The sequence below is a fragment of the Sciurus carolinensis genome, chromosome 12 (genome assembly GCF_902686445.1).
Source record: "Sciurus carolinensis chromosome 12, mSciCar1.2, whole genome shotgun sequence".
NCBI classification, from domain to species: Eukaryota; Metazoa; Chordata; class Mammalia; order Rodentia; family Sciuridae; genus Sciurus; species Sciurus carolinensis.
In genome coordinates this window covers 96947219-96973214 of record NC_062224.1, presented here as the reverse complement: position 1 = coordinate 96973214, position 25996 = coordinate 96947219, and the positions used below count along the sequence as shown (strand labels likewise).

At 34.1% G+C, this 25996-nt stretch overlaps 1 pseudogene; it reads left to right on the top strand.

Annotated features, from left to right (window-relative positions):
* The first annotated feature begins 10857 nt into the window (after nucleotides 1-10857).
* The window catches only part of LOC124961438 (60S ribosomal protein L3-like), a 35775-nt pseudogene continuing 20636 nt past the window's right edge, over nucleotides 10858-25996 (top strand).

Here is a 25996-nt window from a genome sequence, read left to right as displayed (position 1 = left end):
ACTGTACCTTACTAAATATGGAGACATAACTCCATATTTATCTAAAATGACTACAAACAATATATAAGGTATTATTATTTAGTAATTTAGGAAGACAATTTAGTTACACCTCTGTAATATGTTAGACAAAAAATCATGACTTATGTTATATCCAATCAAATTTTTAAAGCTTTACAGTATTTGTAGTTAAAAACCCCACATATTACATCGTTGTAAAAATAGTACTCCATTTAACCAAAATTATAAACAAAAAGAAGACTTTGTAACAAATAAATATTTGACTTAACCTTGACTCTTGTAGGATTTAGTTTTTCTCTTTAGCAAAAGTAAATTAACAAAATCAGCAGAAAACAAAATCATGACAAAAGAGAAAATCTTTGTTCTTAAAATCATTTTTTTTTTTTTAATACTTTGCTTAGAGGAGAATTATTCCCAAACTGCCGGGTTCTATTTATAAATGTTTGTTTTTTTTAAAGTTACTTTAAGTTCCTCTAGAATTTAAGCATTATTTGATTTTTGACATTCGACATAGCACAAGATCCATTGAAGAGTTTTGAGGGACATTTTAAGAAGGCAGTAAAGTACTGTGCTGATTACAACAATAATACTCAGGCAGTTTGTACAAAAAATATGAAACCATAAGTGGAAATTATCTAAGTTGTTTTATAAATAGCACCTTATGAACTTGTTTTTAACTCTAGGTTAGCAAGGGATGACTGATACTTCACAGAGATGTGTAAATGGATTTTTAATCTGTTTTTATTGACGAACAGTTAGCGTCAAGTTTTTTTAACTATTAAAAGTTTAGGGCCTGCATAGCAACATGAACCTTTGCTGCAAAGACAGTAGTGAAAATATTCTTAAAAGAGGCAAACTAATTTTAAAAACAAATGTCTAAAACCTTTCAAACATCAATTTTCATGTCCAATATAATGAACTTAGCTTCAAAATTCTGGAAATGCATATAACATTTAGATTCCTGAATGAAGGAATAGAGATACAGTTAATTTTTAAAAGATTTGCAAGGATTAATGATTAGTTGACAATAACAACAACAAAAAACCCACAATTTTTATCTCATTATAAAAATACGTCATTTCAGAAATAGAAACAGAAACCATCAGCATGTTAAATCATCTGTTATTTTCTTTCACTTCTCTCAAACCTGGAACCAAGAAAGGAATACCAAATAAAATTGAATTCCTTAAGTTTAAGAATCTTGACAATATGTTTTAAATAACTGTATGTTTATAAACCTTTTAAGACTTTAATGCAAACTTAGTCTGAAGAGGTTAGTGCATAGGTTTACTTGAAAAATTTCAAATCTATTCAACAATTTATAGTTTAGTTCATTTACATATATAAACAATAATATATAATAAAATATTTGAGATGTGAAAACCTAAAGTATCTAGTTCTGAATGAAGTTTTCCTTGTAAACAATGTAAAAAGCAACATTTTTAAAAATAAAATTTAAGCAAAGGATAAGAGAAATAGCAGTTATTACAAAGAAGCAGATAAGTTCTGCCAGTTTTATATGTGCGTATATATGTATATATTTTTTATTCATATTGACTTTTAGCATTACACCATAAAAAATCATGTTCGGTAACCAATGTTTCTATTTGGAAAAAAACCTTAATAAAGTCCTTTTACAACAAAGCAAAGGATGCTTTTCTAAAATAGAAAAACTGAACATTAATAGATATCTATCCTATATGTTTACCTAATTTACTTATCTTAACAGCTGTCTTAGATTATTCATGGACATAAAAAGCATTGTATCCTGTCAACAAATATCCCCATTAGTTAACAGACCAGAATAAGAGTTACCAGATTTCAAAGATATCATCATTACTAAGAAGTTCAAATTAACTTATTTGTCACAGATTTACTAAAGTCATGGAAATTAAAAGGCAGTTGGACTAACAACAGGTTTTAAGTTTTGCATTATTTATTTATGTCAATCAAATATTATGTAAATAAACAATATATAAGCATATAAATATATAGGCACACACAAGAAAATTTAAAAGCTTAGATTTATCATTTGCTAGCTTTAAAAGTCAGACTTTAGATCTGATATCAATCACCTCAAGCAGTTTGTTCATTTTAAATTTGCATCCTTAGTTGATGCCAGTTTGAAAATTTACACATCAAACACTCAGGCTGGAAACTTTGAATAACTACTTACTTTAGCAAAGAGAGGTCAGGGAGGTGAAGAGAGAAAATAAAAAAGCTTTAGTCAGATTGAAAAAAAGAATATATATATATATATAGAGAGAGAGAGAGAGAGAAGAGAGATAGATAGATAGATAGATATAGATATATATCCTTTAAACATTCCAAATCAACAAATGAATTATCCAGAAATAAAAAAGTGAGCTCGAAATAAAGCAATTGTGGATAAATGCTGTCCATTTCTTTTGAAAGAGGACTATCTGATGACCAAAGCAAGAGACATGCTTGGGAAAATAAATGGAGATTTCTATCTTAATAGATAAATCTGCTTTTGAAGCCATCAGAACTTTAGCCGATTAAGCCAATTGTCAGGTTAACAAATATAAGATAGTTGCATTAAATCAGAATTCACTTTTAGATATATACCATGCTAAAATCTTTTTTCCAAATCAAAAACAAATACAAAAAAGCTCTTCAAACAAACCAATTCCTTGCTGGGAAATATTCTTCCTTTTGAATTTCATCTTATCAACCAGTACCCTTAAAGCAAATGGCTTATTCAAAAACTAAATGGTTTATTTAAGCTCCCTACAGTTTAGTTAAGCTCCAAAGGAAGGTTAGAGCTTTTCATCTCTTAGCATCCCCACCTACTACCAACAAGTGACCCACTTAAGGTCAAAGCCTCACACAGTGGAGATAAAATTCTTAGTGGGTAATCTGAAGGGAAACCCTGTGTGGCCCTTCAGACATGGTACCTAGTAATCTTTCTTTCCTTATCAAGTCCTTTTTTTTTTTTTTAAGTAGTTGAAGCTATAGCAGGAAGGACAAGAGAAAATAAATGGGATTTTCAATGTCTCTTGACAACTGTTGGGGTCTTCCCTGAAATTCCAGACTCAGGTGTGGCTGGCCACCAGACTTAGAGCCACTTCCTCCTTAGAGATAACTGTGGCTTGGGTTATGATACTCAAAGGCAGGATATTTGCTCCTGGCATTGGGTCCCCCAAAAGCGTTACCATGAGGGAACAAAAGGCTGATCTCTATTGCTCACCTGTCATGCTTCACAAATTTTGATTCAAATTGGTAGGAAAATAGGTTTACTAAAAACCAACTTTGAAGGATGAGAGAGGAAACTTATATACATATTTTTTTTTTTAATTTTAAATCACCAACTTCATAAAACTCAGGTTTGATTGAAGTTTTTATATCAGAAGTGAAGGCAGAGTAGAACAGGTCAGAAATATACATAACTAGATTTAGTTAGCCTAAGTCTGTCTCAACTTCCTTGGTATCTTTATCTGTCAGTCAGACCCTGAGGGGCAGCCCTGTAGTCTTTACTAAGTTTGAGAACTGTTGCCCTTAATTTCAGAGGAATTCTATTTCTGAAGCCCAGGGAAGTCTTGGCTGGTGACAAAACTGTGGGAAGCAGAAACACTTACCTGGTTTTTAAATCTAGGTGACTAGATCATGTCATCAAATGAGAAACCAAAGAAATAAATACAAGAAAACTGGAGAATGAGCACTTGATCTGCAAATACTTAAATATCAGTAGAAAAGTACACAGCAAAAGGAACAGAGAGGGAACAACCTAAAGGAAAAAACCAGAACTTTTGTGTCTTGAAATCTGTTGAAGAAAAAGAAAAGAGTGAAAATTCCATGGTTTCATATGTTCCTGATAATTTAAATATGATGAAAACAGAGATACAAATTGGATTTAGTAACTCATGATGCACTGGTGATCTTGATAAATGGAATTTTCTGGGGAAACCCCATTTGGACCTGGATTACAAGAGAATGGGAGAAGGGTACATGGAAACAGGGAATGAAGGAGTTTGTTCTAAAAATGCTAGAGAGAAAGATGATGGAAAGAGAATGAAGAAAAAGCTCCACCCTCATGGGGGAGGTAGTTATGGAAAAATAAAAGCATGTCTGCATGCTGATAGATACTATCAAGATCATCAGGTGAGGATTATTTGAAATGTGAGGTCCTTAAGCACTTAAAAGATGAAGGAAGGGTGGGAGGGAGGCAAGAATGGAGGAAGGAGGGACTGTATAGAGGGAAAAGAGGGGAGGGAGGGGGTGGGAGGAAGAAAAAAATAACAGAATGAATCAAACACCATTACCCTGTGTAAATGTATGATTACCCAAATGGCATGCCTCTACTTCATGTACAAACAGAGAAACAAGATGTATCCCATTTGTTTACAATAAAAATAAATTTAAAAAAAGAAATGCAAAAAAAAAAAAGATGAAAGAATAAAGAACAAAAATGAGTTGGACTTGCCTGGGAACTCAGATAATTCTTATAGTATGGTGGCAGATATGAAGTTAGGACTTTGAAGAAGTTCTCTGATTACTCAGTTTCAATAGAAGTAGGAAGAACCTCAGGTAAGAGAGTAAATGTGGGAGGAGCTGGTAAAGATATGAGGTCGAAGAGAATGTATGGCATAATCATCCAGGAAAGCAAGATAATGAGTGGATTTGGAATTATAGCATGGTTTCTGGGGAGGTTGAAGAAGGTGAACAGAACAGCTGCTAGAATGACTGTTTTTCTCAGCAACAATCAGCAGCATCGATTCAGGATGGAGTAGGTGGAGAACCGTGAGTCAGTAAAGATGAAATCAAACATAAAAAAGAAACAAAGCAAAATTTAAAAAGCATGGTGAGTCACATGCCAATTAAGCACAAGGCCCTGGGTGGGATCCCCAGCAACCCTCTTCTCCCCTGAAGAAAGGAAGAAAGGAAGAAAGAGAAAAGAAAAGAAAAAGAAAGGAGGGAAGGAAGGAAGGGAGGGAGGGAAGGAGGGGAAGGAAGAAAACAGGAAAAATGGAAAAGTGAGAGCAGAAACTTTTTCATTCACAAAGCAGAAATGGGTAGAATAAATAGATTTAAAACTGTAGGTCAAGTTGGGGCATTATTTCAATCAATAATGGGGAATAATAGTACATTTTTAAAAATGTTTTTTAGTTGTAGATGGACACAATATCTTTATTAATACGTTTATTTTTATGTGGTGCTGAGGATTGTACCCAGTGCCTCACAAGTGCAAGGCAAGCACTCTACCACTTTGTTACAGCCCGACTCCAGAGTAATAGTACTTTTCAGTTTACTTAGGAATATAAAATTGTTTTAAAAAGTGTTTTGCACTGTGTTCAAATATTTTCAAAATTTTAAAAATTGCAATTATGCCCTTTCATCATTCTTAATTTTGTGCATTGATATTATAAAGATAATTATAATCTATATATTGCTACTGTAATTAATTAACTTATAGAAATTTATTCATTTTTGCTTCATAATTTATTATTTCTTTCCTTCTGCTCTTCTGTTATCTTAGAGATTTAAAAAATTTTTCATCTTTCTTATATATTGAAATAGTTATTGGTTTCCCACCTCATAATTTGTTTTGATTAGTGTCTTCATCAAATCTTGTTTCTCTTCATTTATACCTAATATTATTTTATTTTTGATCAAATTAGAGATATTTTTTAAATACATAAAATTTTGCCCATGAACATATGTTATCAAACTTTATACAGTCATTTTTGTATTTTCTGCTTCCTATACTATTTCATAGTTCCTGTCTTCTGAACTACAAATTTTTTTTACTACTCTTGACATTCAGTAAATTTCAATCTACTAAGTGCTAATGAATGTCAAAAACATGTTGAAACAGCAAAATAGGTATCAATATGGCAGAGACTTTACCATGCTGATGTTTGTTGTAAACATCCAAGAAAAAGTTCTGTTTGACCACCAAATGCTTTTGATACCATTTGGTGAATATTTGTTTGACCATCATAAATTTCTAAAGATCATTACAGAAATTTTTTCAATGAATGATTGGATTTTAATGAATATAATAGTTACCTTTTATATATACTTTAGAGTAAACAATATATAATAACTGAAACAATGTGGTTTCACTTTGGCCCTTAATGCATTATCATGGTATTTTGTCTGTCTTCAAAGTATTGTCTGTGCTTTTTGGTTTCAGAGTTGCTTGTTACTACTGGTGTCCAATTTTAAATAAAATTTTGCTTTTTGAATTTAAAATTCTTTTGTTGTCCAATGAATAATGTTCCATAGTTTTAGTGTGATCTTTATATTATCCTCCTTGGATATGAACTAATTCCTTATTCCAATTCACGGTGACAAATATGCATGTTGTCAGTTCTATAAGAAACTTTCAAGTAGAATTCTAGCATCATTAAATACTTAAGTGAACTAGAAGTGCAGAATGTAGCATAAAAGATGAATTCTGGAGTTATTCATGTATTCTTTATACTATATGATCCTTAATATTAGCCACTTTGGGCTGTTCACTTTTGAACTACTGATTAATTTTAAAGCAAACCTGATATTTGTTGCTTAGATGGTGCTGCCAACAAAATCAAAACTATGCTCCAGTTTGTGTATGTGTGTGTGTGTATGTGTGTGTGTGTGTGTGTGTGAGAGAGAGAATGTGTTGGACTATTTCTTTGGATATAGTCTTTATGAACTGTGGAGTATTAAATTTGTACAATTTGATGTTTAGTCAACTCTGAATCCTTTTTCCATTATTTTAAAATTACTTCTATTCCACGTCCTTGGTGTTTTTCAAAAATTCATGGTTTTCATGATGGTTGTGCATCCCATTTCTGATACATGTATGTGTAATATTCTCACTGTCTCAGTATATTTTTCTTTTCATCCCAAATTTTATAAAAATTCCTTTTATCCTAAATTTTATAAAAATTATTTTTATACATTTTAATTGTATTTTTATATCAAATTATTTTGTCATTAATATTATTAATTGTTTTTCATGTCAAATGATCTATGTTGTTCCTGATCTAACTTATAGCAATATTAATATCCATTCTGAAAGTATTTTTAGTTTTCTGATATGTCCTTATCTGGTTTTCCCTGGTACCTCAATCAGTGTCCTTTTCATCTGTTATCTTATTATTTTCCTTTAATTCTTATTTAATAAAATCCATATTGTTTCAAATTTAATAAGGTATAACACAATGAATTCTAATATTTTCTGGTATTAAATCTATTTCTGAATACAGAAATTGTGTATTGATAATGTGGAAGTTACACGGTCTTAGCATTGCAGAAACATTCTGTAGTATTCATTTTTATTTTATTTTTCATTTTTCCAGTGTATGCAACTGTGAATAATGAGAGAACTTTTCAGTCTAGCTGTTTTCAATAAACCAACCTAAGGATTATCTTATTCTTACTTCCAAAACATGTCTCTGCTTTAATAATCCTTACTGACCATGAGTTATAGGCTTTTAAATACACACAAGGCCCTTACTGGTGTTTTTGCAGACATCTATTTGGATCTGCTCTCCTAAATAAGAATATTTTCTTATTAGGAATGCTCAGTACTGGATTTCATTTCTGAGTAATATGAGGGAATCATCAGCTTTGTGCTTCCTCTCTTGATTTCAAAAAGCAAATGAAAACTACAAATCCCAGAGTACCTTGTTACTGACATGTATTTTTGCCACAGTTACATCCCATATTTGAAGTTTCTTCCTACATAAACTACAGTTTTAATGCTGAAAAATTATTTCCTAGGAAGTTAAAAACTGAGTAGTCAAAGAATGTAATGGTTCTGGCCACCCTAAGAAAAGAAATACATAAATAAATAGCTCCTGGTATGTACCTGTTGGAGTGGGGGAGGCAGAGAGAAGTACTGAAATTGAATATCTGAAGGATGCAGAGAAATAAGTAAATCATGCAATGACAATGGTGATAGATAAAATTAATCCATCCAAATCACACTGCTATGAAGTGGCAAGGTGGTCATACAGAGCCAGGATGTCTGGCTCAAAGTCACAATTTCTTATCTTCACAGTGAGGTTAATAATTGCACCTATGTCATGAGTTATTAAGGCGCCTATGATGATCAAATGAGCTGAATTTGTAAAATATTCAAAGCAGAAATGGCACATGATAAATCCTAAATTATATAATGCTTATTAAAATATGTAAACAAATCCACAACTTATGTCATGGATATCTTATTACTCAACTTTGCCAACTCAATCTGAGAATGATTCAGTCAAATTTTTCCAGCAGTATTCAAAATCAAATACCATGAGACACTTACTAATATGTAAATTTAATGATATTTTACCTCCCATTGTATAATATTGGTATTTAGATATGTCTAGATCTTTCAGGTATTTATCTAATTATCTTTCAGGAGAATTTCCTTCGACAACTACCCTTGATATTTTGCTATTCCTTTTTGAGGTGTAGCTTCTATAAAGCCTCCATTGTAGCACTCAAAATAATATTATTTTTCTTGCTATTTCCTATGGTGCATTTTTTTTTCAAACAGAAAATTAATGCAACTAAGCAAACCTAGATTGGGACTACTTGCAGAAAATGGTAAATAGAATGTATGGGATCTAAACATTTGTATGTAGCTTCAGGTAAATATTCTAAATAAAGAGGTTCTCTAGAGACTTCATAATTTAAATTAAAGATAACTTAGTACAATAGAGTATTATTTACCTCTCTTATTTTTAAAATTAAATAGGCAATGTATTCATCATTGGCACCAAATTCCTCATCTATCCACACCCCTTCATTCTATCATGTATAATTTATGTGTAATAGCACCTTTTCATTATTAGTTTAGAAAAAAATATTTGAAGTATTATTTCCTAAGGTTGGCGTAGAATAGTTATACTGCCCAATGAGATTTTTTTCTAGATCATCTTAAAAGTTTTCTTTAGAGCAAACTTTTCAAATTTGTTTTTAGTTTCTTTGCTTGCTAATGAAACTGCTAATGAGAGTTTTCTCTTAATAGTTGTGTAAATCCTGTTGAATGCATATAATGTCACTCTGTTTATTCAGATGAGTCCTGTTTAATTTATTTTAAAAATCTAAAGACATTCAATTATTAATGGTATCTATACATGCAAATCGGTTTAACTCTTTTGGTGGAATTCCTGCTCATTAATCTGTTACAAATGTGTACTTGACTGAATTGCTCACTGAATCTTTTTTATAGAGGGCAAAATTTGAAAAGAGCTTTCATTCATTTTGTATACATGACTAACTTCTTTTTGATAAAGTATCACTTTAATTTTCCATGTTCTTCTTTTTCCTCTTAATGATAGATTAGGTTCTTTAATAAATAGAGTGAATAAATTCATTTTCCCATCAAAGCATTACTCAATCTAAGAGTTGCTATTAGAAATGTTTTATGAGTAAATTTCTTATACTTGTTAACACATAAGTATCCTTTCTCAAAATTGAATCCCTTGAAAACTGGACAGTATTTGAAAGAATTTTATGGAAAGCAACATTTAACATAGGAAGTCATGATGGATGCGAGGAGACAGCCGAGAATAGAATTGTTGAATTGAGCATTGTCCAGTCTGTAGTCAAACTCATGAGTCCACAAAATACATCTAGTTAGAGCTTTAGATTGATCAGATTCAGCAAAATTGGCATGAAACTAAACTGATTGAACTCTAAATAAAAAAGACCAATTCTTAAAGGAAATTTAACTTTCAAGGGATTTATGCCATTTAACATGCACCTTATTAATCAAAAAATATTCTCAGCCAATGTTTGTTAAATACCTACTGTATTTGGTGTACAATTTTCACAGATATTTCAAATTAAATGAGATTTGAGTAATTCTACTTCAGTATTTGGGGAAAAGTACAGTGTGACACTGGGAAATTTTTATTTATTGCAACTTTGAAGTAATGAGCTTCAAATCTAAGAGTTGCTATTAGGAATATTTTATGAGTAAATTTCTTACACTTGTTAACACATAAGTATCCTTTCTCAAAATTGAATTCCTCGAAAACTGGACACTATTTGAAAGAATTTTATGGAAAGTCCAATATATGTTTCTACTTCATAGATGATATGCTTTGAAAACTAGTTAGGTCCTTGAGGTAGGGCTTTGCCTAGTACCATCAATTAGAATACTAATTGCAAATATGTTCTACTTTTGAGAAAAAAGAAACATTTTTCAAAATCTCACCAATATCAAGATTTCTAAAAAAAAGAAGGAAAACTCCTCATAGCTATAAAACACTATTTCAACAGCACTCCAAGACAAAATTTCTACAGTCACATTTCACCAAGATTATTATTATAGTGCCTGAGGGTATTTCCCGTAAGTTCCTCAGATTGGTCTTCTTGGCTCTGACATGGTATCTATCATTCTCTTTTTTTGCAGTTTGTGCATGTGTTTCTGTATGTGTATTTCCTCTGCTCCTTATGACACAAATAGCAACTTTAATAAGTACACCACCAAAATACTTCAGTTATTTGTGTTTTCTAATAAGTGACTTTATGTTTATCATCATGTTTATATTAAAGCCATTAAATTTCAATGTCCTAGTCACTAAACAAGTAATACGCTTGATATTGTTCCTATGAATATTTACTTCAGTCTTGCTTTTGGTGAAATTAAAGTATATTTAAAACTGTTGATAATATTATTTATGTCTTTGTTTTAATTCAGCATATGTAACTATTTTGTGTATGCATGTGTATGTGTTGCTTTTTGATGCAATTTTTCTACCTATGATGGACACCCAAATTATATAGACTGGGGAACATCATTATGAGAATACCATCCTATACTTTTCATCTTATAGGCTGTTAAAAATTATTTAAGCTCTACCAGCGGGATTTGACAGCATGATGTCTCACAGGAAGTTCTCTGCTCCCAGACACGGATCCTTGGGCTTCTTGCCTCAGAAGCGCAGCAGCAGGCATCTTGCGAAGGTGAAGAGTTTCCCTAAGGATGACCCTTCCAAGCCTGTCCATCTTACAGACTTTCTGGGCTACAAGGCTGGCATGACCCACATCGTGTGGGAAGTCGATAGGCCAGGATCCAAGGTGAACAAGAAGGAGGTTGTGGAGGCTGTGACCATAGTGGAGACACCACCCATAGTGGTTGTAGGCATTGTGGACTAAGTGGAAACCACTCCAGGCCTCCGAGCCTTCAAGACCATCTTTACTGAGCACATCAGTGATGAGTGTAAAAGGCGCTTCTATTAGAACTGGCATACATCTAAGAAGGCCTTCAGCAAATACTGCAAGAAGTGGCAGGATGACATGGGCAAGAAGCAACTGGAGAAGGACTTCAATAGCATGAAGAAGTACTGCCAGTTCATTTGCATTATCTCCCATAACCAGATGTGGCTGCTTCCTCTGCACCAGAAGAAAGCCCACCTGATGAAGATCCAGGTGAATGGAGGCACCGTGGCTGAGAAACTGGACTGGGCCCGGGAGAGGCTGGAGCGGCAGGTCCCTGTGAACCAGGTGTTTGGGCAGGACGAGATGATTGATGTCATTCGTGTGACCAAGGGCAAAGGCTACAAAGGGGTCACCAGTTGCTGGCATACCAAGAAGCTGCCCCGCAAAACCCACAGAGGGCGGCGCAAGGTTGCCTGTATTAGAGCCTGGCATCCTGCCTGTGTGGCCTTCTCTGTGGCTCGGGCTGGGCAGAAAGGCCACCATCACCACACTGAGATCAACAAGAAGTTCTACAAGATTGGTCAGGGCTACCTTATCAAGGATGGCAAACTAATCAAGAATAATGCTTCCACTGATTATGACCTGTCCCACAAGAGCCATCAACCCTCTGGGTGGTTTTGTCCACTATGGTGAAGTGACCAACGACTTTGTCATGCTGAAAGGTTGTGTGATGGGGACCAAAAAGTGGGTGCTCAACCTCCGCAAGTCCTTGCTGGTACAGACAAAACGATGCACTCTGGAGAAGATCGACCTTAAGTTCATTGACACCACCGCTAAGTTTATTTTTAGCCATGGCCACTTCTAGACTATGCAGGAGAAGAATGCATTCATGGGACCACTTAAGAAAGACCGCATTGGCCTTGCACCTATCCATCACCCAACTCACGAGGTTCACCTCCCGATCGTCCGACAACAGTCAGCAAACTGATCGCTGACTGCCAGTGGAGCACCAGCTGTCTGCAGTCGCCTGGAAGTTCACCGTTATAGTACCTGCAGGTTTGATTACACGTGGCTGCTGCCATTTTGAGACAACAGCCAGGCCTCCTAGGACCCCTGGCTGGACTTACTGAGCCCCGTCTCTAGGATACCTCAGCCCAACCGATCACTCCCTACCTCTGGGGCCCTCACATCGACTGGTGCTCCCTGCCGCCAGGACCCCCAGACCAACTGACTGTACCCTATCACCGGGACCCCAGAGTGACTGATTGCACCTGGCCTCCAGAATCCCACAACCACACCAAACACACCCGACCTCCAGGACCCCTGCCGGACCAACCGCATCCTGTCTCCAGGACCTCCACCTGACCACGTCCACCCCTGAACTCCAGCTCCCCATTTGCCAACACATTTTGAAGCCAGAGCAGCCATCTTGGATAATCCTGGAAGCCGTAGCTCCGATCTTTGAGAGGGGCAAATCCAATCCTGAGAAGCCTGCTGGAGGCTTGAAGCTCATTGTCAGGTACCTCTCATGAATCAGGCTACTGAAAACTGGGAGATTTCTTTAGTATATGACTGTTATACTGTAGATTTTCTTTTTTCTCCTTTTTAAAAAATTTAAGTTTTTATTTCCTTATTTTTCTTGCTCTCTTTTCCTTTTGTTTACCTATTCCCTCAGAGTCTCTTTCTCTCTTTTTTTCATGCTAACATCCAATTTCTTTTGATTACACTATCACCCTATTTTCTAGAACTTCTGTATATTCTTTTCTTATCCCATTAACAGCCACATTCTACATCCCTCTGCATCCTCTTTGTCCTCCATTAGAAACTGCAGACCTTATTGCAAACCTGTTTGTTTTACCGAAGATAATATTTGAACTCATTCTCTTTACTATGACAATTTTGTTATTGTCCCCATAGGGGCTATTTGGTCTAGGATTGCATAGTGTCTGATTTGGGCACTGCTAATATTGATCTCCCCTTAAAGAAAGGGTTTTGGAAACCTATAGGGCCACTATAAGTCTATAGGGGGAAATCTGCAATACCCCAGATCTGCACTGTTAGAGGGGGAAGATACATGAACAACATGAAAAAACAAGGGAAGAAAATGATTCAAACAAATCTAGATTCTATATTAATAGAATCCAATGACAGTATGTTAGAAGAAATGTCAGAAAAGGACTTCAGATTATACATGATTAAGATGATTCGCAAAGCAAAGGATGAGACAAGAGAGCAAATGCAGGCAATGACTGATAATACCAATAAGCTGAAAGAGCACCTGCAGGAAGCAAAAGATCATTTCAATGAAGAGATAGAGATTCTCAAAAAAAAAAAAAAAAAAAAAAAAAAAAAACGGAAATCCTTGAAATGAAGGAAACAATAAACCAAATTAAAAAACTCAATGCAAAGCATCACCAAAAGACTAGACACTTGGAAGACAGAACCTCAGACAATGAAGACAAAATATTTAATCTTGAAAATAAAGTTGCCCAAACAGAGAAGATTGTAAGAAATCATGAACAGAATCTCCAAGATCTATGGGACATCATGAAAAGACCAAATTTAAGAATTATTGGGATTGAGGAAGTCACAGAGATATAAACCAAAGGAATGAACAACCTCTTCAATGGAATAATATCAGAAATTTCCCAAACAAGAAGAATGAAATGGAAAATCAAATACAAGAGGCTTACAGAACACCAAATGCACAGAATCAAAACAAATCCACACCAAGGCACATTATAATGAAAATGCCTAACATACAAAATAAAGATAGGATTTTGAAGGCCGTGAGAGAAAAGCATCAGATTACATATAGGGGAAGACCAATATGGATAGCAGCCAACTTCTCAACCCAGACTCTAAAAGCTAGAAGGATCTGGAACAACATATTTCAAGCTCTGAAAGAACATGGTTGCCAACCAAGAATCCTATACCCAGCAAAACTAACCTTCAGATTTGAAGATGAAATAAAATCCTTCCATGATAAACAAAAGTGAAAAGAATTTACAAATAGAAAGTCTGCACTATAGAATGTTCTCAACAAACTATTCCATGAGGAGGAAATGAAAAACAACAATGTAGGTCAGCAAAGGGAGGAACTACCTTAGAGAAAAACTACTCAAAGGAGAAACCAAGCCAACTTAAAAAAACAAAAATAAGCCAAATGACTGGGAATACAAATCATATCTCAATAATAACCCTCAATGTTAATGGCCTAAACTTATCAATCAAAAGACATAGACTGGCAGAATGGATTAAAAAGAAAGACCCAATAATATGCTGCCTACAAGAGACTCATCTCATAGAAAAAGACATCCATAGATTAAAGGTGAAAGGATGGGAAAAAACCTACCACGCACATGGACCCAGTAAAAAAGCGGGGGTTTCCATCCTTATATCAGATAAAGTGGACTTCAAGCCAAAGTTAGTCACAAGGGATAAAGAAGGACATTTCATACTGCTTAAGGGAACCATAAATCAGGAAGACATAACAATAGTAAATATTTATGCCCCACACAATGGTGCATCCCTGTACATCAAACAAATCCTTCTCAGTTTCAGGAATCACATAGACCACAACACAATAATTCTGGATGACTTTAACTCACTGCTGTCACCACTAGATAGATCTTCCAAACAAAATTCAACCAAAGAAACCATAGAACTCAATAACACAATCAATAACCTAGACTTAATAGACATATATAGAATATTCCATCCATCAATGAGCGGATTCACTTTCTTCTCAGCAGCACATGGAACCTTCTCGAAAATAGACCATATGTTATGCCACAAAGCAGCCCTTAGGAAATGCAAAAAAATAGAGATACTGCCTCATGTTCTATCAGATCATAATGGACTGAGAGTAGAAATCAATGACAAAATAAAAAACAGAAATTACTCCAACACCTGGAGACTAAATAATATGCTATTGAATGAAACATGGAAAACAAAAAACATCAGGGAGGAGATAAAAAAATTCTTAGAGGTCAATGAGAATGACAATACAACATATCAAAATCTCTGGGACACTATGAAAGCGGTACTAAGAGGAAAATTCCTTGCATGGAGTGCATTCCAGAAAAGAATGAAAATTCAACAACTAAATGACCTAACATTACAGCTCAAAGCCCTAGAAAAGAACAGAATAACAGCAAAAGTAGTAGAAGACAGGAAATAATTAAAATCAGAGCTGAAATCAATGAAATTGAAACAAAAGAAACAATTCAAAAAATTGACAAAACAAAAAGTTGGTTCTTTGAGAAAGTAAACAAAATAGACAAACCCTTAGCCACACTAACAAAGAGAAGGAGAGAGAAGACTCAAATTACTAAAATACATGATGCAAAAGGAAATATCACAAGAGACACCACTGAGATACAGAACATAATGAGAAGCTACTTTGAAAAATCTGTATTCCAACAAAATAGAAACTACTGAAGACATTGACAAATTTCTAGAGACATATGCGCCTCTCAAAATGAACCAGGAGGACATACACAATTTAAACACATCAATATCAAGCAATGAAATAGAAGAAGCCATTAAAAATCTACCATCCAAGAAAAGCCCAGGACCAGATGGATTCCCAGCTGAGTTCTACAAGACCTTCAAAGAAGAACTCATTCCAATACTTCTCAAAGTATTCCAGGAAATAGAAAAGGTGGAACCCTACTGAACTCATTCTATGAAGCTAATATCACCCTCAGACCCAAACCAGGCAAAGACATATCAAGGAAAGAAAATTTTAGACCAATATCCTTGATGAATATAGATACAAAGATCCTTAACAAAATACTGGCAAACCGTATCCAAAAACATATTAAGAAAATTGTGCACCACTATCAAGTGGGATTCATCCCTGGAATGCAAGGATGGTTCAACATTCGTAAATAAATAAACATAATCCATCGTGCCAATAGACTTAAGGATAAGAATTGTATGGTTATTTCAATTGATGCAGGAAAAGCATTTGACAAAATATAACACCCCTTCATGCTCAAAACACTAGAAAAAAATAGTGATAGTAGGAACATACCTGAACATTGTAAAGGCTATTTATGCTAAGCCCATGGCCAATGTCATTCTTAATGGAGAAAAACTGAAACCATTCCCTTTAAAAACAGGAACAAGACAGGGATGTCCTCTTTCACCACTTCTATTCAACATTGTCCTCGAAACTCTAGCCAGAGCAATTAGGCAGACCAAAGAAATTAAAGAGATACGAATAGGAAAAGAGGAACTTAAGCTGTCACTATTTGCGGATGACATGATTCTATATTTAGAGGATCCAAAAACCTCCTCCAGAAAACTTCTAGACCTCATCAATGAATTCAGCAAAATAGCAGGCTATAAAATCAACATGCATAAATCAAAAGCATTTTTATACGCGAGCGACGAAACAGCTGAAAGGGAAATGAGGAAAACAACTCCATTTGCAATAGCCTCAAAAAAAAAAAAAAATACTTGAGAATCAATGTAACCAAACAATTAAAAGATCTCTACAATGAAAAACTACAAAACATTGAAGAAAGAAATTAAGGAAGACCTTAGAAGATGGAAAGATCTCCCATATTCTTGGATAAGCAGAATTAATATTGTCAAAATGGCCATACTACCAAAAGTGCTATACAGATTCAATGCAATTCCAATTAAAATCCCAATGACGTACCTTACAGAAATAGAGCAAGCAATCATGAAATTCATCTGGAAGAATAAGAAACCCAGAATAGCTAAAGCAATCCTTAGCAGGAAGAATGAAACAGGGGGTATCACAATACCAGAACTTCAACTATACTACAAAGCAATAGTAACAAAAACAGCATGGTATTGGCACCAAAATAGACAGGTAGATCAATGGTACAGAATAGAGGACACGGACACAAACCCAGATAAATACAATTTTCTCATACTAGACAAAGGGGCCAAAAATATGCAATGGAGAAAAGATAGCCAATTCAACAAATGGTGCTGGGAAAACTGGAAATCCATATGCAACAGAATGAAACTAAACCCCTATCTCTCACCCTGCACAAAAATCAACTCACAATGGATCAAGGACCTTGAAATAAGACCAGAGACCCTGCATAAATAGAAGAAAAAGTAGGTCCAAATCTTCAACTTGTTGGCTTAGGATCAGACTTCCTTAACAGGACTCCCATAGCACAAGAACTAAAAGCAAGAATCAACAACTGGGATAGATTCAAACTAAAAAGCTTTCTCTCAGCAAAGGAAACTATGAGCAATGCGAAGAGAGAACCTACAGAGTGGGAGAATATCTTTGCCAACCATACTTTAGATAGAGTGCTGGTTTCCAGAATCTATAAAGAACTCAAAAAACTCTACATGAAGAATACGAATAACCCAATCAACAAATGGGCTAAGGATATGAACAGACACTTCACAGAAGAAGATGTACAAGCAATCAACAGATATATGAAAAAATGTTCAACAACTCTAGTAATAAGAGAAATGCAAATCAAAACTACCCTAAGATTCCATCTCACCCCAATTGGAATGGCAATTATCAAGAATACAAGCAACATTAGGTGTTGGAGAGGATGTGGGGAAAAAGGTACATTCATACATTGCTGGTGGGGTTGCAAATTAGTGCAGCCACTCTGGAAAGCAGTATGGAGATTCCTTAGAAAGCTTGGAATGGACCTACCATTTGATCCAGCTATCCCACTCCTCGGCCTATACCCAAAGGACTTAAAATCAGCATACTACAGAGATACAGCCACCTCAATGTTCATAACTGCTCAATTCACCATAGCCAGCCTGTGGAACCAACCTAGATGCCTTTCAATTGATGAATGGGTAAAGAAACTGTGGTATATATATACAATGGAATATTACTCCGCAATGAAGAATGATAAAATTATGGCATTTGCAGGCAAATGGATGAAATTGGAGAATATCATGTTAAGTGAGATAAGCCAATCTCAAAATTCCAAACGATGAATGATCTCACTGATAAGTGGATGATGACACATAATGGGGGGTGGGAGGGGGGCAAGAATGGAGGAAGGAGGGACTGTATAGAGGGAAAAGAGAGGTGGGAGGGGTGGGGGGAAGGAAAAAAATAACGGAATGAATCAAACATCATTACCGTATGTAAATGTACGATTACGCAAATGGTATGCTGTTACTCCATGTACAAACAGAAACAACATGTATCCCATTTGTTTACAATAAAAATAAATTAAAAAAAAAAAGATTAAAAAAAAAAAAAAGAAAAGAAAGACGGTATTGCCAAGGAAGAAGGTGCTTGATGTCTGGAGCATAAGCAGCTGGCTACAATGAATAAAAATTTTCTCAGTAAAAAAAAAAAAAAAAAAACTATTTAAAAGTTATTTCTGCACCACAAGTTTCCCTTTTTTTTTTTTTTTTTTTTTCTTCTTCTTCTTCTAAGGTAAATGTAGCCACAGCAATGGCAATGGTTGGCTTGTGCTAGAAACTCTCTTGACAGTTTTGAAGTCTAGGGTAAGCATATGTGAGTTTCAAACCTAGACCCTTGGTATATGATAATTTTATTGATGTGGAAATTTTTTATAAACATACTTCAATACTCAGAGCCTTTTATTAACCGTAAGTTGAGTTTTCTGTATCGGATCTCATTAATTATATCAAAACATTACACTAAGATACCCTTAAAACCCTCTTACCTTCTCCTATTTTGTAAATCCTGGAAGACATTTCATTGTGCTGTGATGGCTGTGATGTTTCCATGAACGTATATGTGGGCATACTTGGTAATTCTATTTTTTTAATTAATATATTACTAATTCTAAAAACATCATCACTTTTTATATTCTTAAAAGTAGGTATTTCACTATAAATTGAATACTTTATCATGAAATTTATTTTTAGTCTCAACCAAATATATTTTATATGAGCAATGGACAATAATGCCCTCAACAGAATATATACAAGTAATATTGGTTCTAAAATATTAAGATAAAACTTCCAGTTCTAAGTACAGTACACCATTAACTAATGTGCGGGTCTTAGTAAAGCCCTCTAATTCTCTGAATTCATCTGTGGTCACATGTAAGTGGGGAGCAATAATTGCTGCCCTCTTTATAGCCCACTGTTTTGCTCATAGGGATGGATAAAGGAATGCAAAGAATTCTGAGAAATGATCCAGTTTTATGATGATTGTATTCACCAATACAAACATTTGCTGAAAAATGCTTTCAGTTCTTTTATATAATCCTAAAATGATATTTTGATTATTTAGGTCTGTAAAGACAGGAGAATAAGGGGAAGGTAATATATTGTATCAACATTAAGCTGATACATCTTTATGGCCTCCTAAAGGTTATGAATACTTGGGTCTCCAGGAGGCCTATCTGTTAATATATAAATTGTATCTCTAGAGTGCTTACCACTAGCCTTTACAAACTTCCCCAAATAAAAATAAAAATGAAGAATAGACAATTGATATTTAATGTGTTTTTGAATAAGAATTTATTCATTAATATATTCATAAATTGATAGACATTAATTTTATGTAAAATACATAAGAAGGTGCTGTTTGTTACAAATCAGTATTCTTTTAAAAGTTTTTTATTGATGCATTATAATTACACATAGGAATAGATTCATTGAGACATATTTGTACATGCAAGTAGCATAATTGGATGTTTCATTTCCTAGTAGTTCCCCTTTTTATCCCCTCTTCCCTCCCCTTTTCCTCTTACTCTCCTCTCCTTGTTCTATTTTCACAAGATCCTTTTCTCCCTTTTTTGCTTTCTAACATCCACATATGAGAGAAAGCATATGACCCATAACTTTCTCAGTCTGACTTATTTTGCTTAATGAGATTCTTTTCCAGTTCCATCCATCTTCTTGTAAATGACATAATTTCATTCTTCTTTGTGGCTGAAAACTCCACTGTGTGTGTGGTGTGTGTGTGTGTGTGTGTGTGTGTGTGTGTGTGTGTATCACATTTTCTTTATCCATTCATCTGTTGACAAACACCTAGTCTAGTTCAGTTACTTGACTAATGTGATTTGTTTTGTTATAAACATGGGTATGCAAATATCAATATAGTATGGTAACTTTAATTCTTTTGAATAAATGCCCAAGAGTCATATAGCTGGGTCAATATGATGGCTGCATGCCTATTCTTTTGAGGACACTTCATACTGATTTCCATAGTGGTTGTACTAATTTACAGTCCCACAAACAGTGCATATGTGTTCTTTTCCCATCCATGCCCATGTGAAAATTTATCATTATTTGTATTCTAAATGATTGCCATTCTAATTGGAGTGGGATGAAATATCAGTGTACTTTTGTTTGCATTTCCTCGATTGCTACAGATGTTGAGCTTTTTTCATGTATATGAATATGCATTTATTCATTAATATATTCATAAATTAACAAACATTTCATTCTTATGCAAAAATAGATGCTATGGTTATTACAAAGCAATATTTTAAAGCTAGTTTTTGTCACCTATTCACTTTTCCATTTAATTCATTTATATATTCCTTTAATCATTAAAATAGAATGCATTTCTTCAAGCTATGAGAAATGAGAGACACTGCCAATATCTCCTGACTTTCAAACTAGGAAAATCTTGCATGTGACATTGTAAGAATATCCACAATAAACAGACAACTGCGCAAAACTGCTTTTTAATGTTAATCTACTTAATTTTTGCTAAAAATATTGTTTGGGGAGGCAAATGACAGCTATTATGGCCTTGTCAATTGCATGTGCTTTGTTGAAGTCTCAGTTAATCTTCCAGCTCTTCCTCAAGTAATCAACAATTTCCTTACAGTTTGCCTGGAAAATCCTTAGACCATTTCTCTGACTTGCCTCATTGCCAAATTTAGATCTGGACTAAATAGCACCACCAAATTTGGCCATTAATAAATTCCTCCTTCACTAAGTAACCCTGTACTTTGCTTAGAATTATCTTATGTGTCTTAATAAACCTTACAATAATCACTTTAATGTGCTGTTTATCTCCCTCTTTCACTAGACAGCAAACTATCAAAGGACAAGAGCATTTTTTGTCTTGTTCGTAGCTATTTCTTCAGCAACAAAAATAGCCTTTGAGCCATTGTGGAGAACTGTGTGAAGTTCCCTCACAAGTTAAAAATAGAGTTACCATGTCATCCAACAATCCCACTCCTGTGTATATAGATCCAAAGGAAATGCAACCAGTCTGTTCAAGAGACATCTGCACTCTCATGTTTATTGCAACACTATTCAAAGTAGCCAAGAAATGGAAACAACCAAAGTGTCTATCAACTGATACATGGATAAAGAAAATATGGTACATATATTCGCTGGAATACCATTCTTCCACAAAAAGAATGAGGTCCTGTTTTTCACTACAATATGAATAGAACTGTAAATCATCTGTGAGGAGAAATTACCCTGGTAAAGAAAGACAAGTACCAGATAATCTCAGTCATATGTAAAGTCTCAAAAAGTTGATCTCTGTAAAGTTGAGAGTAGAGAGATAGTTACCAGAGGCTGGGAGAGTAGTTTGGGAGGAATGTGGGAAAAGGATGATTTCTAGGTACTACATTATAGTGAGATAGGAAACAAGAAGTTCTAGTGTTCCATTGTCCAGTGGGGTGCACATTGATAACCATAATGTTCCATGCATTTTAAAAAGCTAGAAGAAAGGAATATGAATGTTTTCATCATAAAGACATGATAAATACTCGAGGAGACAGATATGTTTGACCAGATTTAAACATTACACAATATATACATGTATTGAAACATTACATAGAACACATTAATATTTGTGATTTTTGTTTTTATGTATCTATTACAAAAATTTAATTAGAAAACTAAGAGGAAAAAAGGAAAATAATAGTCTTTGATACCTAATTAATGCTCAAGAAATTTTTGACGAATAAATAGATCAAAAAATAGATGAATGAAGAAAGGAATCCAAGATTCTTGTGCAATGTTCTTTTTCCTTGAGATAAAATGTTTGCTATGTGCATTTCAGGCCTCAACAGAACTTGTGCTTATTTTCCTCTCCTGGTTCTCTTCTATTTTCTTTATATTGTTCTTATGAATATTTACTTCAGCCTTGCCATTGGTAAAATCAAAGTAAAACTGTTGACATCAATATTATTTGTCTTTTATGAATAATATAGTAACTGATGGGTGAGAGGTTGACTTGGGGATTTAGAAACAGTGAAATGATCAAACCAATAAATTTATTTATTTTTTATTAATTTTTCTTTCTTCCTTATTTTATGATGCTGGGGATGGAACCCAGGGCTTTGTGTGTACCAAGCACATTCTCTACCACTGAGCTCAACCCCAGTCCTATATTTATCTTAATATAGCAATAATCAGTGAGAGCATATAGTTGCTTTTATAAGCAATGCATCAAAAAAAAACACCATCATGTTTTTCATCTCCAAAATGTGGGTCTTTGAACATATACAGTGTGCCCATATCTTTTACTTGATAGCATCGGCTGTAGCAGTCATTTATCATGTAGAGTAATGGCACTGGTGTTGTGTCTAACACAAAATATGGAGCAGTTGCCTCAACAGAACTCTAAGTTGTCAAATACAGCACTCCATGTATAGCAAAACTATGTTCCAACACAAAGTACAGGCCAAAAAATAAACTTAAAATGTAGAATTAAATTAGATAAAGAGGAAATCCTTAGCTGGCAATGCCAACTACATAATGCTCTTATTTTGTCAATAAATATACACAGGCACATGATATTTTTACTGTGTTTCCTTTCAGTGTATAACATGTGAAACCTTTGAGACTATTTTTTTAATGGAATATAATATGGTAGTGCATAATTTGAAAATTACTGTTGAAGTTAGTATTTTGTTTGAATTTTATCTCTTATTCCCAAACCCCAGCAAATATATACACAAATTTGAAAATAATCAATTGTTTATAAATTTTAAAATACAATAAATCCTTACTCTTGCAAAATTTATGAATATGAAATATGAGGTGATTAAGAAAGTTCACTTTGGGATTCTTCTTAATGAATTCTTGGTAAAAATGATTGTTAGGTTTAGTAACATTTCAAACTGCTTTCAAAGGCTCTGTAATGAACTCACACATGTGTGAGTGTGTGGGTATGTGTGTGTGTTCATACCTATACTTAAAATTAATATTTAATTTACTATAATATATCAGTCTTTTAGTTATTCTTAAAAGTCAATTGATTGCATAGAAAGAACTATGGCAATTATGTCTTTTTCTGCATTTGGTAAGATTTACAAGGTCTAGTGTCTGGAAGAAGCACCTTTCTTTATTGAATCTTGGTCATTCTGTCAAGAGGCAAAGGTCTTAGATTTTATTCTACTCGCAAGCTAACAAGTTAGCCTGCCATGGTTTCTTAAGACACTGTCAGAAGACACAAGACTCTTAGTCAGGAACAACAGGCAGTTTATTACTCAAAGCAATAGCAGTAGCCAAGGTATTCTTGTTCTCATGAGCTGCTTTCCAGAACCAACTTCTCTCAAGAATTCTTGACAAGGCCACAAAAGACTTGCACTCACAATGGCTTGTGTTAGAGGATCACTTGAGCTAAGGGGTTTCTTATTTTTTTTTTAATTTATTTGTTTATTTTTTGGTGCAGAAAGCCTGCCTAACCTTTACCTGGTGAATATATTTTTATTTTACTGACCAGCAGGCAAATCTGCCTTCTGTTTTAGAATAAAACATTTATCTCTATCTTGGAATTTTTGCATATTTGCTACAGAAACATCTTTGGAAATCTAGTTTGGGTTAAAAGCTGTGGGTGCTTCTGCTCACAAGATGTGCAAAAATATTAAACCTATAAATAATTATCCCTAACACATAGCCTTTGCATTCTACATGTTAAATTTCACCCACTTAGGAATTTAGTTTTTTGTGCCAAGCAGCTATTATTGCAGCGATGTGAAATAACTATTGTTTTAAAACTCAATGTCTTTAAATATCAGACATTTACTTCCTGCCTGTGAGTCTGCAGGTCAACTGCTGCACTTTGACAGATGTGTGCTAGGCTTGACCACAAGATCTGCTGGAGGCTGTTGAGTCAGCGGGGATTGCTTCAGGCTGTGGTGGGGTTAAGTTCTTTTCCACATGTCTACATCTGAATCTTAGGCTAAAGCAACAGCAATTGCCAGGAGGATGTTTCTGTCTCCTAGTTGATGACCAGACCCCAAAAGCTAGCCGAATCACTCAAGTGTACTTTGATCCTTTACTCATATCATGTTCCTTCTCATTCTATTATTCAACACAAGTCACACAGTCAAGCCCACAGTCATGTCGACAGGGAAATACATTTCCCTCCAACAGAGAGAAGAGGTTGAGAGGTTATTTTTGAACAATACTCCAATCAATCCCAACTTTCATTAAAGTTCTTTCCCACTCTCAACGAATATGGTTCACGTTTTTATTTGTTAAATATCTTTGACAGACACAGAAAGAATATAGAGACAAAGGTTGATGGCACTTGCTGACAGCCTAATTTAAAAGTCAATGAAAACTGAGAGCAATGTACTATGTAAGTTAGTGCAGCAACAACTCACTTTCTGACTTCTTAAAGAGATGATATCATTAAGAAGCCAGTGAATAAAATATGCTTATAATAGTTCCACAATATCATCACATAAACTCAAATGCTATCCATAAGTGGGGTAAATAGTAATAACAAAATTGTATATATGATTTTTCAGTTTAAAAATATTGTACATATATCATCTTATCTTATTCTCCAAATAATAATGTAGATGGATGCCATAGCATTAATAGTCCTTTTTTTCTCCAATGAGGATACCAAGATCTGAAAATTACCTACCATTCTTTTATTGCCTAGTAGTGGCAAACTGGGGCTTAATCACTTACCTTCTGAACCACATTGAGTAATTAATATTAATTACAAGATGTTATGAATTATAGCATTCATCTTATAGTAAAACAATATGTTCCACTCTCAAACACATTGTTAATCTTGCTTATTGACTTACGATCTATTCTTATTCAAAAATATGTAGTTTAGATGACATGCATTTTTTATTCTGATCTTACATTGATTTATTAGTGTTTCATATGAATCAAATGATGCTTAGGATATATTTTATTTTAATTTAGCTTTATTGTTACTGTCAGCCATATTTATTTCTTTTTAATGTGGCACTAAATATGTGTTTAAGTTATATTTAGTAGATATGCTTTCATAAAAAGAGAATTTGAACTTCAGGATGCAATTGGATTTTAAGTTCTGTAATGGATGTCAGTCACTTTTAGCTTAGCCTTGCCTTCTATAATATTCTGGAATACCTGACATCCTGCCCATACATAAGCATCTGAGAGCTCAACCTCCTTTTTTTTTTTCTGCCATCATACATCACAAAATATCATTTATTCAATGTAATTTTGTGCAACAGAATTTTTAAATGAAGCAGCATTGTGAAATGCAATGTAAATGCTTATTTATTTACATATCTGTGTACATGTAATTCAAATTACATTGAAGAAATTTTTTCTCTTAACTCAGGGTAGGAAACCATACATATTGAATCATAAAGTAAATCACACCTTTTTTCTAAATATTCATTCTGATAAGTTTATGCTCTATCAACATCCCATCCCATACTCTTTATTTTCTTTTTGGTCTGCAGTGGTAGGCCAATCTTTCTTCCCCCTTTGTTTTGCATTTTAAAGTGCTTCATTAGTTTTGAAGATGTTTCATTAAGTTTTATTAAACTCATTAAGCTGAGAGAGTGTGCACCACTTTACACAGAAGCAAGTCACAGAGACATTTTACTGGGAGACAAAAAATCCTATTACCATTACTACCCATGAAATAGTTTGAAATTTTTTTTCTTTTTAGGCAGTAAAAAGA